The sequence below is a fragment of the Nycticebus coucang genome, chromosome 14 (assembly GCF_027406575.1).
Source record: "Nycticebus coucang isolate mNycCou1 chromosome 14, mNycCou1.pri, whole genome shotgun sequence".
NCBI classification, from domain to species: domain Eukaryota; kingdom Metazoa; phylum Chordata; class Mammalia; order Primates; family Lorisidae; genus Nycticebus; species Nycticebus coucang.
The window spans coordinates 98,500,103-98,518,122 of NC_069793.1; positions in this window are offsets into that span (position 1 = coordinate 98,500,103).

Sequence of the window (18,020 nt, forward strand, 5' to 3'; positions counted from 1 at the left end):
TTATATTAGATTGCTAGGGATACTACAACAAATACTACAGACTAGCTGGCTTAAACAATAAAATTTTAATTTATCATGGTTCTGGAGGCTGGATTTCCAAAACCAACCTGCCAGTAGGGCTGGTTACTCAGGGCCCCTCACCTTGCTTTGCAAATGGTGACCTCCAAGTATCCTTTACATCCTTTTTGTTTTCATGTACCCCCTGCTGTTTCTTTCTTTTCTTTTTTTTTTTTTTTACAACACTAGGCCTATAGATTATAGGATCCCACCCTTTTGACCTCATATAACTTTACTTCTGTCAAGAACCTATCACCAAATACAGCCATACCTATGAATTTGGAGGGGACACAATTTAGTGCATTATCAACCACTTACAAGAGTTTTATTGACCTGTGAGACCTGGTCTCTTCTTATCTCTTCAGGGCCACCTTGGGTCACTGACTTGCTGTCTGTACTTCACCAACACTGGTAATTTGGTCTTCCTCAAATATCATCTGGCTCGGGAAACTTCTCTGTCTACCTAGTAATAAATGTCAAATTCCTAGCCCCATTATTCATCATCAGATTCCATTTTAATTTCTTTCAAAGCTTTTTATCTGATTAAAAAATATATTTCATTGCTTTCTTATTTTGAGACCTGTTTCCTGTTCTACAATTTTAACTTTATTGTTATGTCCTGTAGAACCATACATAGACAGGATATTCAATAAATAATAAAATTTTATACATGTGTTGACCTTATAGAGGCAAACATTGTTAAAGGGGCAATATTTGATTTATTTTTAAAGCTTAACCCCTACTTTTGAATTAACTTTATATGTTCAAATTATCAATAGCATGACTGAATGCCAACAGTGAACAATCTGAAAAAGAAATCAAGAAAGACATCTCATTGACAATAGCTACAAAAAATAAAATACCTGGGAATAATTGTAACCAAATTTACAGAACCTGAAAGTGCTCTTCAATGAAAATTATAAAACAACAATAAAAGTAACTGAAAAGGCCATAAAAATTGAAAACATCTCATGCTCCTGGATTGGGAGAATTAATATTTTTAAAATGTCCATGCTACTCAAAGTAATCTACAGATTCAATGCAATCCCAACCAAAATACCAACAGTTTTCACAGAAATAGAAAAAAAAAATCTTAAAATGTGTATGGAGCCACAAAAGACCCCAAATATCCAAAGCAATTCTCAGTAAAAAGAACAAAGCTGGAGGCATCTCACTCCTGACCTTCAAGTTTACTATAAAACTCTAATAACCCAAACAGGATGGTACTGGCATAAAGTAAACACACCAATGGGACATAATAGAGAATTCAGATATAAAACCTTGCCTGAAAGCCAACTCATTTCTGAAAAAAGCACTAAGACTATATATTAGGAAAAGGACAGTGTTTCAATAAATGGTGCTGGAAAACCATATGTAGAAGAATGAAAAAGATTCCTATCTTGTGCCCATCGATCCACGAATGGATTAATAAATTGCGGTACATGTACACCATGGAATATTATGCAGCCTTAAAGAAAGATGGAGACTTTACCTCTTTCATGTTTACATGGATGGAGGTGGAACATATTCTTCTTAGTAAAGTATCTCAAGAATGGAAGAAAAAGTATCCAATGTACTCAGCCCTACTATGAAACTAATTTAGGGTTTTCACATGAAAGCTATAACCCAGTTACAACCTAAGAATAGGAGGAAGGGGGAAAGGGAGGGGAGGGAAGGGGATTGGTGGGATTACACCAGCAGTGCATCTTACAAGGGTATATGTGAAACTTGGTAAATGGTCTGTGAAGCTAGTGAATGATGCCCCATGATCATATCAATGTACACAGCTATGATTTAATAAAAAAATAAAAAAGTAAAAAAAAAGATTCCTATCTCTCACCATGTCTCATAACATTTTTTTTTCACAAACGTTAAAATTTTATCCCTGGGCGGCACCTGTGGCTCAGTGGGTAAGGCGCCGACCCCGTATACCGAGGGTGGAGGGTTCAGACCCAGCCCTGGCTGAACTGCAACCACAAAATAGCCGGGCGTTGTGGTGGGCGCCTGAGGCAGGAGAATCGCTGAAGCCCAGGAGTTGGAGGTTGCTGTGAGCCGTGTGAGGCCACGGCACTCTACCGAGAGCCATAAAGTGAGACTCTGTCTCTACAAAAAAAAAAAAAAAAAATTATCCCTTTGAAATCCTGTTTTTCTGTGACTTGAAATTCTAAGTAGACACAGGAATATATTTTCTTTTCCATCTGCGTTTCGTACGTTCAATTTTCTTTATTAACCATTCCATAGGCCTCTCTTCACTGATTATTAATACATACGATTCCTTTCATCTTTCCACATGTGAATCTGTGCACATGCGTTGACATTATAAGCACATTGGTATTTGGTGCTCAATAACTATTCTTTTCTTAATGCCATCATTGCAAGCCACAGATACAACCTCCCATTTAGGAGGACATATTTTAAGTAAACACTTATATTTCACTCTGCTCCTCTAGCTTTAAGGAAAATCTTTTATTTTATTTTCATTTCTTGTTGTTGTTTGGGAGTCATACAGGGTACAAAGAATTAGGTTACACTGATGGCATTTATTAGATAAAGAAGAAAAGACATTTTAAAACCTTTGTTAACAAACCTCTATTTGTTTCACAAGATAATGCTGCTCACATGAGGGTTCACCGACTTCCCGAAAGATGTTTTGACGTCAAGCATAAAGATCCTCTCGGTGTCTGACCTAGGCTACTTTTCCTTTTAAAAGTCTGAAAAAATCTCATGTTCCTTCCAGGATTATAGGCATCTAGAATATTACCTATTGTGATGAAGTTCACGACAAATGAACTTCGAAGACTGTAGAAAGATAACAAAACTTGGTCTGCCTCCAATGCTTACCACTCATTCATTCTGTACACATTTATTAAGTGCTGACAGTTTACTCAAGCATGAGCTGGATTAGACATTCCTATGGTGGGCTAAAGAGATACGACACCTGATTTTAAGAAGCAGCAGCTGCTGGAGATGATGATCATTTGACCTAATGGGAGTTATGAGAAATGATGTATAGTACGGTGATAGTCCTTGCTCATTTATTGTGACATTGTAATAGTCTCACAGTGAGACGGATAATTTTCAGATCATGGAATTCTGGTGGCAGTCTGATGACATAATTCATTCAAAAATATCAAAAATAATTCTACTGTAGTTCAAAAATTTCTCTCTAATCTTTATAACTTACGGGGAGTAAATATTATTAAAGGATCCATTTTGATGAACAAAGTTAAGCCAAGAGATTTGAAATAATTCACAATCATGCAGCACATAAAACAGATCCAAGGACTCAAACCTTAGAGTCTTATCCCCCTGGTTACAAAGATTTTGAGTGTGTTTTCACTACATAAACCACACTGAATGCATTTTCTTTTGTTCATTAGAATTCTGTCTCTGGCTTGGCACCTGTGGCTAAAGCGGTTAAGGCACCAGCCACATACACCTGAGATGGTGGGTTTGAATCCGGCCTGGGCCTGCAACCAAAAAATAGCCGGGCATTGTGTTCTGTCTCTGTATCTGCCTATACCATGTGTTATTTATTATCATCTGTCTATACTCTATCCATCTCTCTAGGCACATATAGCCATTTTTCATGTACTTTTCTTATGACTATATGGCTACACATATCTTCCCCTAAGCATTGGTTGAAATGGTGAACAGTTCGCAATTTTTATACTGATTTTTACTTTATAGAAAACTGACATTACTTTTCCCAATGATAGCCAGATAAAACCTAATGGAGTACATAAGAAAATATTTAACTTTTCAGGCTTTATAAGTGACTGTAAGACCAAACTTTATATATAACATTTATGATTTGAAGACCTAGATGCTTATTTACTTTTAGACATGATTTAGATCATCAAAGTATGCCAGAATTTAATTTTTCATACTCATCACTAAAAGAAAACACATTTCTTTTTCTTTCCAAATCACCAGAAAGAGAAACTGGGAAATTCAGAGAAGTTAACCTACATTTTTCTGTATTTATTATTTAATATTTTAATGGCTTATGAGTCTATGTATGAGATTCTCCATTGCATACCGAGTGCATAGTACAAGAGCACATGGTCGTATTTCAATAGATACTTGTAAAATTTTGATATTTCTATGATATTAAAACATATAAAACTCAAGTTCTATTATTTATAAAATATCTGACAAGCTTATTTTAAGAAGAAAAGATTATGGCAAGTTCTAGAAAAATGGAATACTTAGCATAATGATGTAGGAATGATTTTACAGTCTTTGAACTAAAAAACATTTCTGTCTTTACTAAAAAAGAAACGGAATGTCAATTATAGTCTTATTTCAGGATTCTCTAAAGCTTACTCCACGTAAGTCTTCACAACAAAGTGCACCCCCTCAATATGAACAGTCTCATCATAAATTTCCAATTTAATGTCAATGGAATATATAATCTATAATGCAGAAAATAATGGTTTGAATTTTATGTTTTGAAAACTGAGAATAGGCTAGAGAAATTTAGATTGCTTTTCTTCTAAAAGTCTCTCCACTTCTGGAGTCAACACTGTTACTACAATCACTCATAGTAAAATTTATTTATTTATTTATTTATTTTTTTATTTATTTATTTTTTTTTTTTTAGTTTTTGCCTGGGGCTGGGTTTGAACCCACCACCTCCAGCATATGGGGCCGGCGCCCTACTCTTTTGAGCCACAGATGCTGCCCCCAAAGGAAAATTTAAACATGAAACAATATTTGTGCAGCAGATCTGTTTTCCTTTAAAGGGAAATATGTATTAATAATTTTTGTGACCAAAGTGTTATTTGTGAAACATTTTCCTCTAGGAAGAGGAGTTTTCAACTCTTCTCTGCTGTGATTTTTGATCATATGAATCGGAATCTCATTAAAAGAAACTGGCGAAAGATTATCGATGTATGAGTTAATCATTTTTCTAGATAGGGAAGAAAAGAACACGTAGGCTCCTTTTTCTTTTTCTAATGAACAGGAATTACAGCATCCCATGTTCCCATGCTGACTCACTAATTTGCAGTTTGAGGACCCGCAAGAAGGTGACAGCTGCAGACAGTTTGGAGGGAGAACCACCTTGCAACACGTCTGGTCAAGCTGCAGCCTCTGGCTTTGACCTAAGGCCAGTATTCCTGCAGACATGATGCAGTGTGAAAAGTGCTGGCAGGCATTTTAGACTGAAAAAAAAAAAAAAGTTAGGTGGTAAGGGAATACGGGGACCAAGAGAGATTAATATTTGCGAGGTGTATAGCAGAAAAGGCAAAACAATAGGAAGTAAAGCATTCCCTACAGGGATTTCTTACAACAGCAGCAGATTAGGAACAGGATAGGCCTGAACAGGAAGCTTATTTTTCCAGCTGGAGCCTTCTCTACAAACCTGAGGTTGATTTGGGAATGACAGACAAATACTGAGCAAATATATAATCAAGAAATAATGATGGAATTTGCAGTCACAGGGTAAGGATGGGGAGGGGAAAGGAAGTGGTGGTGGCGGGTAAAATACAATACAATGCACTGGCACTCTGAATGTTTTGCAAAAAGAATTATATAACATTATGGCTCATAAATGCATATCTTAAAATTGGAAAGAAAGTTTAAAGGGTCCTAGATATTTTCAAATTTCATAGGCACAAGAAATAAACTTCAAACAAATTCACGTGCAGAATTTCTGCACGGATTCGAAGAGTGGGTCTGATTTTTTAACAGGGGGGTGGACCCCATGTGCACTCACTTCAAATCATGCCTGCAATAGACTCTTGGGGCACGTAGAAAATCTTTAAGCCTTTTCAAAACCTTGTGAAACAAGCTGGTCTAACTTACACCTTTGTTTATTACTTAAGGAAACAAGCTATGGGGCTTTCTGTGTCTGTTTCCTGATGGACTGGGTTCTGAACCCTGGCAGACTTTTCAGAATCCCTGTGATGGAAATCTGGGTCCTCAAACCTGCTTTCTCATGTTGCAGATAACTGTTTTTCTTGTTTCGTAACAATGGGCATAACCATAGATTGATGAACCTCAATTTTACTCTTCTAAACAGAGAATAATCCTTTATCTTTTACAACTGGCACTTTGGGGTGGTGAATGAGGTGGAGATGGTGGACCATGAGTCTTCTTTCCCTGAAACTTCATCTGCTGTCATTGGTACTTTCTGCCATAGGTGGCGTCTCCCCACAATTTTCCTCAGGTTTCTTCTGTGTAGGATGAATTCTTTAACAATCATTTTTATCAATTGTGTTGTCATCATCTGCTTTCAGGAGTAGCAGCTTATGTGGGACATTAACTCTGCTTTAGGTGCTCACCAAGTTAGCAGCTACTGCTGGGCACTGTGATAGGTTAATAATAATGGGGTCCAACCATTTCTCAGAAACTGGCCAAAGCTCTTCCACCCTGATCAGCCCTTCTACAGTGTTCGCCTTAGAAGCAATTCTTTTCTTTTTTAAAAATTTTTATCTTATTTTTATTTATTTATCTATTTTTTATTAAGTCATTTGTACATAGATCATAAATACATTTATGCCATTATGGGATTCGATGTGTTGATTATTTGTACAAATTGGAGTGCTTACATCCTACTAATCAACATAGCCTTCCCTTCCTTTACCTAATGACAGCATTAAGACATTTGTCTTCTACACCTGATAGATCCAACTTGAACTTGCAATGTGCTCCATAGGTATGGTCCCCCTACTAACCCTCCCTCTATCGACCCACCCCTCCCTTCCCTTCTCTCTCCCCTTCACCCCTTCATCTTAGGCTAAAGTTGTGTTTCATTTTTCATATGCAAGTAGAAGCAATTCTAGGAAAGCTTTGTGGGTTGACACAGAGTTGTTTGGACTGTCCCAGGCATTGGGGAGCGCCGTGCGTTCTTAGCCCTAATGACCTATATGTAACCTAGGCCTGACACTTGGCTTCTTTTCCCCCTTGGGTATAAAGGGTGGGAGACCTGCTGCGTGTGCGATCTGCCCCGCGGGCTCCCCCTGCTGCCGAAAGCTGAATAAAGCACGTCCAGAGTTTTTCTTAGCTTCTCCAAATCAGAACCACCCTTACCTAACAATCTTTAACCACAACTACATCACTGTACAACTCTTTCAAGGTCTGTATTCAGATATCTAACTAGTTTCATGGGAAAGCATATCTTTGTATGCTATGTTACATAACTTTGTACATATCTTTGTATGCTCTATCTATGTACACATTTTGGTATGTTTATGTGATTTCCCCATTAATCACAGCTTAAATGTGAATTCTAAACTTGAAGACAGAGTGTCAGGTGTTGCCTGGTCCCCTTTCTCAAAGTGTGATTGATCTCCATAAAAATCCCAAAGAATTTCATGTCCTTCCTATGCTCAGACGGAGACAAATATCGGTGACATAGTCACTTGGAGGCTCAATGTCAAATGGATTGAAAGCATTTTCAAAACTACGTTCTATTAATATGTATATAGAGGGCTTTCCTCTGCCTTGACAAGGCCCCAGGGCTTTCCTCTGCCTTGACTTTCTTTCTCCCAAGGATTTCACTGTAACAAAAACTCACTGAGAAAGTTCATTCAAGCTGAGAATCTGGTTTAGCAGTAAGTTCCTTGGCAAAACACTCCCAATTCCTTTTCATCTCTCTTCCATGTGCATAGATGCAATTACTTTTTTTCATTTTATTTATTTATTTATTAAATCATAGCTGTGATTTATGTAATTAATGCAATTATGGGGTACAATGTGTTGGTTTTATATACAATTTGAAATACTTCATCAAACTGGTTAACATAACCTTCACGGCATTTTCTTAGTTATTGTGTTAAGACATTTATATTCTACACCTAAAGAATAGTTCCCTCGATATTTCATAGTTTCCTGTGAAAAATACACTCAGGCTTATAATTCTTATGAACTTACATCAGCCCAGTGCTTTATTAGTGAATGAAATAATTGAATGATCTGAATTTCATACTTTCAGTGTTCAGTGTATCCATATATTTCTTTATAATGAAATTTGTAATTATAACATGCGAGTTCACCAATAAGCCCTGATTTCATTTTGTGCAGTATTTTATTAGTAAATAAGATACAGAGTACTTATTAAATTTCATACAAAGAAGAGCTAATATTTTCCTATGTTCCATATGGTACTTGAAACCCTGCCTGCTTTTCCTCTCTGCTCCCTCTCTCAGCAAATGGTGTTCCTGTCTTCCACGACTTAAGCCAGAATCCAATCCCTTTATACCTTCACTCATCCCACTTACATTTCGTCAATCATGGAAGATTCCTGATTCTATCTCCTAAATGCAATTTCCTCCCCATTGGCATTTCTTGATTAGAGGTCACCATTATCTCTGAATTTGATGGCAGAAAGCACATCCCGATTAGTTTTCCTATCCCACTCTTACCTCTCCTCACCCTGTAACGATCTAAATGCTATCTGAAACGTAGTCGTGCAATCCAGAAAGTAAGCTCCATAAGATCAGGACCTACATCCTTCTCTCTCACCTTTACATCCCTAGTGACCCACTCCTCAATTCATTTATTCCAAACATTTATCGAGTGTCTACTACGTATGTGCAATAAGTAATATTCAAAGCCCTGCCAATTCAATATAAAACAAAAAAGATTGTCATATCCTTAAGGAGCATTATAGTGAGAGAAAACAAAGAAACAAAAGGTAAACAAGTAAGAAAGGAGTGATAAGTGCTATGGCACAAATGTAATCCACGGTATAACAAAGAATGCCGGTGTGCCGACAGAGGCCAGTGGGTCAGATGGAGCTTTTCCAGTGAAATTATGTCCTCCTTATAACTTTTCTGTGGGCCACCAGTGCCTTCATGTGATTGAAAAGAACATTTTCAATATTCTTTACACTTTTGAGCATTCTGTGTACCCTCACCAATTTTTTTTTATTATTATTATTTTTTATTAAATCATAGCTGTGTACATCAATATGATCATGGGGCATCATACACTTGGTTCATAGAATATTTGACACATTTTCATCTCATTAGTTGACATAGCCCTCCTGGCATTTTCTTAATTATTTTGCCAAGACATTTACATTCCACATTTGCCAAGCCTCACATGTACCCTTGTAAGATGCACCACAGGTGTGATCCTTTCAATCCCCTTCCCTCTACCCACCACCCCCTCACCAATTTTGATTCCAATTCCTCCTACACATTGATTCTCATACTTTAACCAGCATCAATATCTCCTGGAGGACTTGTGAAACTATAAGTTTTGGGGTCCTACAATCAGGATTTCTGATTTATTAAACCTGGGATAAGGCTGAAGAATTTTCAAATTTAATAGATTTCTAGGTGAAGTACATTCTAGATTGGAAATCTTCCTGACCATCTGATTACTCATCTTCTCAACTTTACTTTCCACAAATTACAGCATATTCACTATCAAGATCTAAGTTTGTTAGTAATTAGGGAATAACAGGGCAGAGCAAGATCGTGGACCAGAAGGATCGTTCAGCTGAGCTATCCTAGAATCACTGGGGTAAAAGAGAGAACCCAGCTATACCTGGTGCGTGACCTTACTCAGAGTCATAGCTCAGGGAGCACAGCAAGGAGGTGGTGAGCTGGATACAGCGTATAATCTGGAGCAGTTGAAATCTGATGAATTAGACAAGTGATTGCAACTAGCTAGGATTGCCTAGTCACTAACAGAGGCCCAGGATGGGAGGAAGCCTTTCTGGAGTTTTCAGTCGTTGGGGGAAGCTGAGCATTGAGTGGAAATCTGGGAAGAGTGGGAAGACTACAACAGTATACAACAACCAGATTTAAATGCCAGTTGGGGTGTATTTGCCATAGGTTTGGTTTAAATTTTCAGTTTAAAATGTCTCCAGAATTAAAGGGTGGGCTCAGGATACAGGGAACATAAGGAAGTTCAAAGATTCTTCATGCTTTATTGTCAAAGTTGCTCTCATTCCCCGTGAGGGAAAAAGGAGAATGAGAGTGTCCAGGGGGATTGTTTTTATTTATTTTTATTTTTATTTTTTTATGTGTGTTATGTTAGGGAGTTTATTTCTCAGATTTCCAGAAAATGTAAATACCCATCTTAAATTGTTTGTTTGTGTTCTCCTCGTCACAGACATGGAGAACATCCCTTTAGCTTCTCTGAATTTAAAAATAAAGTAAGTTGCAATTAAACTATATTTATGTAAATAGAAAATTATCTACCACATCTCTTTTCCTCTCCTACAATAAGGTATCTGGTCTTTCCGTCTGTTCTTTTCTTTTTTTTTTTTATTAAGTCATATACACATAGATCATGAATACATTCATGCATATGTGGGGTACAGGGCAATTGTTTTTAAAGTGGTAGATTAGAGGTAATACACGTTACATGCATCCATTCCAGCAGCTCACATTTAGACAAGCATGTACACCCACGTGTAAGGAAAAATAGAAAATGTGGTCTACAACTAGGGTGTCATGTGGCTGGGAAAAGTTACAGGTGGAGCAGGTTCGGGGTAGATTTTAGGAGTCAGTTTGAACAGGTTATGCTTATTATATTTTTGTAAGTTGACTTATAAAAATGTTGACTAGACAATTGAACATAAATATCTGGAAAGGACTTGGCTTGGGTTAAAATGTGGGGGTTTCCAATGTATGTGTCTGTGCCTTGTGGTCAGAGGTCACCTGCATGAGGAAGAGCTAGAAAAAAAGACGGAGAGGAAGCCGTTGGCACCCAGGAAAGGAGCAGAAATACGGAGGTGTTGCAGAAGCCAACGGAAGAGAGTTTCAAAGAGGAGGCCAGGACTAATGCATCAGAGACTTCTGATAAATATCAGACATAGAAAATAGGGACCTCCATGTTTGCAGGAATGGTGAGAAAATCCTACCGAAGTTGATGCAATAGTGAATAGGAGGGAGGAACTATCAGTTATGCATGCTGACTTTTTTTTTTTTTTTTTTTGAGTTTTTCTGTGAAATAGAGAAGGAAAAGACGCAGACAGCTTGGATGAGGATCGGGATTCACAGTCATGTAGAAATTAAATAACCCTATGATTTGCATATTTCTCTTCTTGGTCAAATTATTGAAAGTATTGCTTTGTTTTCCCAAACCAAGTACTAATTCTTTGTTTTCCCAAAGCAAGTACTAATAAATGAGAAGGTCTTGGTGGCCAGCAGGCTTCCATGCAGGAAGGTTGCCAGCGGGTTGCCAAGTGGGAAGGTCTTAGCAGGGTCCTAAAGTATGGCCATCTTAATTCTGCCTGCCAAATCAGAACTCCACCCTTTGATATAGGCTGAGGGATTCTTGCACCCCACAGGAACTGGAGTCAGCAGGCACTATGAGACCTTCCCCTGAATGATTCTTGTGAGCTTTAAGATCCTAACCTAGCAGTGTCTGAATGCTGAAAAAACAATCAGGTGATCATAGAAGTCAACTAAGTTTGGAATAAGGACCATAGAGATTTCTGGCTGTGCTCTCTGCCTCCTAAAACAAAGATAGTGCTTCCTAGTGTCCAGGTAACATATTACAATATGCTGTCATCAAGAGCAATGCCTTTTGTTGGAAACAAGGATGGATTGAGAAAGAAAAAGGAGGACAAGGAAGTGAACAGGAAGAAGGAACAAGAGAGGAACCAACAGAAAAATTCAGGCAACATAAAACACCAAAACAAAGAAACTTCTCCAAGTGACCATAAGGCAGCACTGCAGAAGACTCCACCTATAAAGAATTAACAGACTTGACAGAAAGGACATTTAAAATATGGATTATAAAGACAATAAACAGATTGGATGAGAAGTTGGACGAGAGATATGTTGAATATGGAAAGGCTATGGCAGAGCTTAAGGAAATGAAGGAGACAATCAGGGAATGTAAAGATACAGTGTAAAGTTTAAAAGTTAGGTTAGGCCATGGAGAAGAAAGAACCTCAGAGCTAGAGGATAAAGTTTTCAAATTAACTTAGATACTTAAAGAGACAAAAAGTAGAGAGCATAGGAAGAGCAGGTGTTTAGCTATGAAGCTCCACAAAGCATTCAAACATGCAAATAAAAGGGGAAGAAGATTGTCCCATAGGAATGGAAGCCCTACTGGATACAATCATAAATGAAACCTTCCCAAGTTTTACTAAAGACCCAAAACAGGGTGGCGCCTGTGGCTCAAGGAGTAGGGTATCGGTCCCATATGCTGGAGGTGGCAGGTTCAAACCCAGCCCCGGCCAAAAAGCACAAAAAAAAAAAAAAAAAAAAAAAAAAAAAAGACCCAAAACACTCCTTTCAGATGGATATCAAACCCCAGGTCATATCAACTCAGAGTCTCTCCAAGACACGTAATGAATCTGTACAAAGTCAAGATGAAAGAAAAAATTCTGTAAACATCCAGGAATAAGTGCCAACTGACCTACAGAGGCAGAACCATTAGGATGGCAGCAGACTTTTTAACTAAAACCTTCTAAACCAGAAGAGCATGGTGATCCTTCAACATTCTTAAACAAAATAATTTTGAGCCCAGAATTCTCTACTCTGATGCACTAAGCTTTGAAATTGATGGATAAATCAAATCTTTTGTGGATAAACAAGCACTGAAGAATTTTCCATGATAAGACTAGCACTATAGGAAATAAATGGACCTATTTTCAATACTGATCACAACAATGGACCACCAAGAAAGTAAACACCCAGAAGATAAAGATCAAAACTTACCTTCCACAATGGTGCAAAAGATAAAACTACACAACAGACTTTCACAAAATAAGATGAATAGAACTCTACCACCCTTCTCAATTTTCTCAATAAATGTAAATGGACTAAATTCACCACTGAAGAGGCATAGGCTGGCTGATTGGATTAAAAATGCACAAGACATCCATATGCTGTCTCCAGGAGACACACCTAGCCTTGAAGGACAAATCAAGACTCAGGATTAAAGGATGGAAAACAATAATTCAAGCAAATGGAAATCAGAAGAAAGGATGGGTTGAAATCTTATTTTCAGATACATGTATATTTAAAGTAACTAAAGTTACAAAAAGAAAAAATGGGCACTTTATTCTGGTGTAAAGAACAACACAACAAGAAGACATTTACATTTTAAATACTTATGCACCCAGCTAAAATGCTCCCAGATTTATGAAACAGACGTTGATGGGTCTGAGCAATATGATATCCCATAACACTATAATAGTTAGGGACTTTTTACACCCCTCTGCCAGAACTGGACAGAGCCTTTAAACAAAGATACAAAGGACTTAAATATGACCCTAGAACAAATGTGATTAATAGAACAGAACACACCAACCCAAAGGTAAGGAATACACACTTTTCTCATCAGCCTATAGTATGCATTCCAAAATTTACCACATCCTAGGATACAAATCAAACCTCAGCAAAATTAAAGAAACAGCAATTATATCTTGTATCTGCTCGGACCACAAGGCAATTAGGGTGGACTTCAACTCCAACAAAAACGTTTATCCCCACACAAAGACTTGGAAATTAAACAACCTTATGCTGAATGATAGTTTATTTCAGGAAGAGATAAAAGAGGAAATTGACAGCAGACTTTTCAATTGAAAAGTCCTTAAACATAACAACGAAGACACAAGTTATCAAAACATGTGAGATATAGCAAAAGCAGTCTTAAGAGGAAAATTTAGATGTCTATATATAAAAAACAGAAAGAGGGCACATCAACAATTTCATAAACCATTTTATGGAACTGGAAAAAGAAGAACAATCTCATCCTAAACTCAGCAGAAAAAAATAAATAACCAAAATTAAATCAGAGATGAATGAAATTGAAAACGAAAGAATCATTCAGGAAACTAACAAAACAAAAGCTGGCTTTTGAAAAAAAAATAAATAAAATCGATAAACCTTTGGCCACATTAAGTCAAAACAGAAAAGCAACATCTCTAGTAACTACAATCAGAAATCATAAAGGGGAAATAAAAACAGATGCCACAGAGATACAAGAGATCATCTCTGAGTACTGCAATAAACTGTATGCCCAGAAATTTGACAATGAGGAGGAAATGGATCAAAACCTGGAATTGCATCCTTTCCCTAGACTTAATCAAGAAGAAATAGATCTCTTGAACAGACTGATTTCAAGAACTGAGATTGAAGAAATAAAAAAATTTCCCAACAAAAAAAGCCCTGGTCCAGATGGCTTCATACTAGTATTCTATCAAACCTTCAAAAAAGAACTTATACATGACAATGTATGTACTTATACATACTGTAGAAATTATTCCAAAAAGTTGAGAAGGAAGGAATCTTCCCCAACATGTTCTATGAAGCAAACATCACCCTGATATCAAAACCAGGAAAAGACCCAATTAAAAGAAAAATTTCAGACCAATTTCACTAATGAAGATAGATGCAAAAATTCTCAATAAAATCCTTGCCAATAGATTATAGCTACATATTAAAATAATCATTCATCACTATCAAGTAGTTTTTATTCCAAGGATGCAAGGCCTGTTTAACACACACAAGTCCATAAATGCAATTCACCATATCAAGGGAAGCAAAAACCAAAGCTATATGTTCCTCTCAATAGATGCAGAAAAAGCATTCAATAAAATTCAGCATCCTTTTCTATTTAGAACACTTAAGAATTTAGGCATAGGCAGCACTTTTCTGCATCTGATTGAAGCCATCTATAGAAAACCCACAGCAAAGATTATACAGAATGGAGTAAAACTGAAAGCGTTTTCACATAGAACTGGAACCAGACAAGGTTGTCCTCTATCGCCATTACTATTCAACATAGTGCTAGAAGTTTTAGCCAATACAATCAGGCAAGAGAAGGAAATAAAGGGCATTCAAATGGGAGCAGAGGAGGTCAAACTCTCACTCTTTGATGATCATATGATCTTATACTTAGAGAACCCCAAAGACTCAACCCAAAGACCCCTAGAAGAGATAAAAAAATATGGCAATGTCTCTGGATATAAAAATCAATGTCTGCAAATCAGTAGCCTTTGTTTATGCCAATAACAGCCAAGATGAGAAGCTAATCAAGGACACAATTCCATTCACAGTGGCTTAAAAAATAAAACAAAATACACAGGAATAGACAAAATAAAAGAGGTAAAGGAACTCTAGAAAGAAAATTATGAAACCCTAAGAAAATAAACAGCAGAAGATGTTACCAAAGGGAAGAACATACCATGCTCATGGCTTGGAATAATCAACATTCTGAAAATGTCTATACTAACCAAAGCAATCTACAAATTCAATGCAATTCCCATTAAAATACCAACACCTTACTTTCAAGATTTGGAAAAAAAACGATTCTTCATTTTGTATGGAAGCAGAAGGAACCCCATCTAACCAAGGCAATTCTTAGCAATAATAAAAAAAACAGGGATATCACTCTAACAGACTTTCAGCTATACTACAGGGCAATAGTGATAAAAACCGCATGGTATTGGCACAAAAATAGAGACGTTGACTTTTGAAACTGAATAGAGAATGATGAGATGAAACTAACCTTTTACAGATACCTGATCTTTGATAAACCAAACAAGAACATACACAAGGGAAAATAATCCCTATTCAATAAATGGTGTTGGGAGAACTGGATAACCACATGTAAAAGACTGAAACTGGACCCACACCTTTCACCACTTACAAAAATTGATTTAAAATGGATAACAGACTTAAATCTAAGGCATAAAACAATAAAAGTTCTCAAAGAAAGTGTGGGGAAAACATTGAAGATATCAGCCTGGGGAAAGATGTTATGAAGAAGACTTCCGTGGCAATTGCAACAACAACAAAAATAAACAAATGAGACTTAATTAAACTGAACAGCTTCCGTACAGCTAAGGAAACAACAATCAAAGCAAACAGAGTCAAAGCTTCAGAATGGGAAAAGATATTTGCATATTATAAATTGGACAAAAACTTGATAACACAGATCTATAGAGAACTCAAATTAATCAACAGAATAAAAAAGACCCAACAATTCCACATATCACTGGACAAGAGAGACGAATGGAACCTTCTCTAAAGAAGACAGATGAATGGCTAACAAACGTGAAAAAAATGCTCATTGTCACCAATTAGCAGAGAAATGCACGTCAAAACTACCCTGAGACATCACCTAACCAGAGTGAGAGTGGACACATCACAAAGTCTCAACAATGCAGATGCTGGTGGAGAGAAGGGAACCCTTTTACGTTGCTAGTGGGCCTGTAAACTATTACAACCTTTTTGGAAGGAAGTATGGGGAATCCTCAAAAAACTCAAGCTAGACCTCCCATTTGATGCTGCAATCCCATTACCAGGAATGTACCCAGAAGAACAAAAATCCTTGTATCATAAGGACATTTACACTCAGCTCAATTTACAATCACTAAAATGTTGGAACAACCTAAATGCCCACCAACCCATGAATGGATTAATAAGCTGTGGTATATATATTCAGCCACTAAAAAAGATGAAAACTTTACATCTTTTGTACTTCGAAGAGGTGGAACCCATTCTTCTTCGTAAAGCATCATAAGAATGGAGAAGCAAGATTCAATGTACTCTAATATGAAGGCAGTAGATGAGCTAAAACAAGGGGGTGTCGGGGAATGAGCAAGTGGGGAGAGAGGTGGTGGGAGGGGAAGGGGAGTCACAGTGTATGGCACACCTTTTGGGCGCAGGACACATTATGAGAGAGACTTTAACCAATCCAATCAGTGTAACCTAATTCTTTGTACCCTCAATGAATCCGAAATAATTAAAAAAAGAAATAAATCAGGGGATAAAATTTATCTGTGGCTAAAACCAAACCTGTTAGTAGGGGAGTCAAAGTGGATTGTAGAAAGAAGGAAGGCTTAGATTTTAAAGAGTAAAAATTGGTTTTTAGAAATGATACACATTTAGTGGAGCATTAAATGAATTTGATGTGAGTTGGGAATTCAGAACACAAGAGCTTTGTGAGATTGCTACAATCCCAGTGTCTACATTTAAGAAATCTGTTTTCCACCTTGGAGATTTAGAAAATAAAAAGTACTTGTCAGTAAAGGATAGGGCTTTTTGGCTTCTGGAAAGATTAGAATAAGTCACTAAGTGTCCTATGAGAAATAAGTGTTATTCCAACAAAATCCATCATACTATAAAAGCAAAACACTGTAAAAGACCTTTAAAAGTGAACCTAACCACCCCCACTGCCTGCACATAGGCAGATTTAAAATTTATTTGACTACTTTTATAAAGCTTCAAAATGTGTTCCTCATTCCATCTGTAGAGTAATTTCACCATTATCACAAAAGAAAGCCCTGATTATAGATTAATTATATTCCTTCTTCTTGAGTTTTAGCCTACTGTGTTCTGTGTTTTTCTTTTAAAAGTAATCAATCCTGGGCAGCGCCTGTGGATCAAGGAGTAGGGTGCCCGCGCCATATAACGGGGGAGGCAGGTTCATGCCTGGCCCCAGCCAAAAACTGACTGCAAAAAAAAAAAAAAAGAAAAGAAAAAGAAAAAAAAGAAATCAATCCTACAGGAAGATGGGCTACAACTGGTAATCATTATCTATATGTGTCTTCATCTTTTATATAATTGGTAAGTGGTAATTTTCCCCTAGTTGAATAATCTTGGTTGCCTTAACCTTTCCGCAAAGGTTTGTTTTTTTTCTTGTCCCAATATTAGTCTCTATCGTCCACTCAACTTATGCTCTGTCAAAGTTCTCATGTATTTCTTACATTTTGAATTAATGAGGTAAATCAGGGCACAGTTTCATACAGAGTTTGTTCAGGGACTGATCTGATGTAAGCATCTGGACTATCTCTACTCAGAGTGCAAGTAATATATCAGCATTGAGAAATTAGAAAGTACACGTAAACAAACAAAAAAAAAAAACACTAAAAATCACCCAATTTAGTGGTACAACTGAAAATACTCTGATGTATTTTTTCAAGAGCATTTATCAAGTAACAATTATTATTAAATTGTTAACTTATTAATGCTGTATGTAATATAACATAATGTTTCCCATTTTAATGAAATTATATTTCAGGAATGGCTACT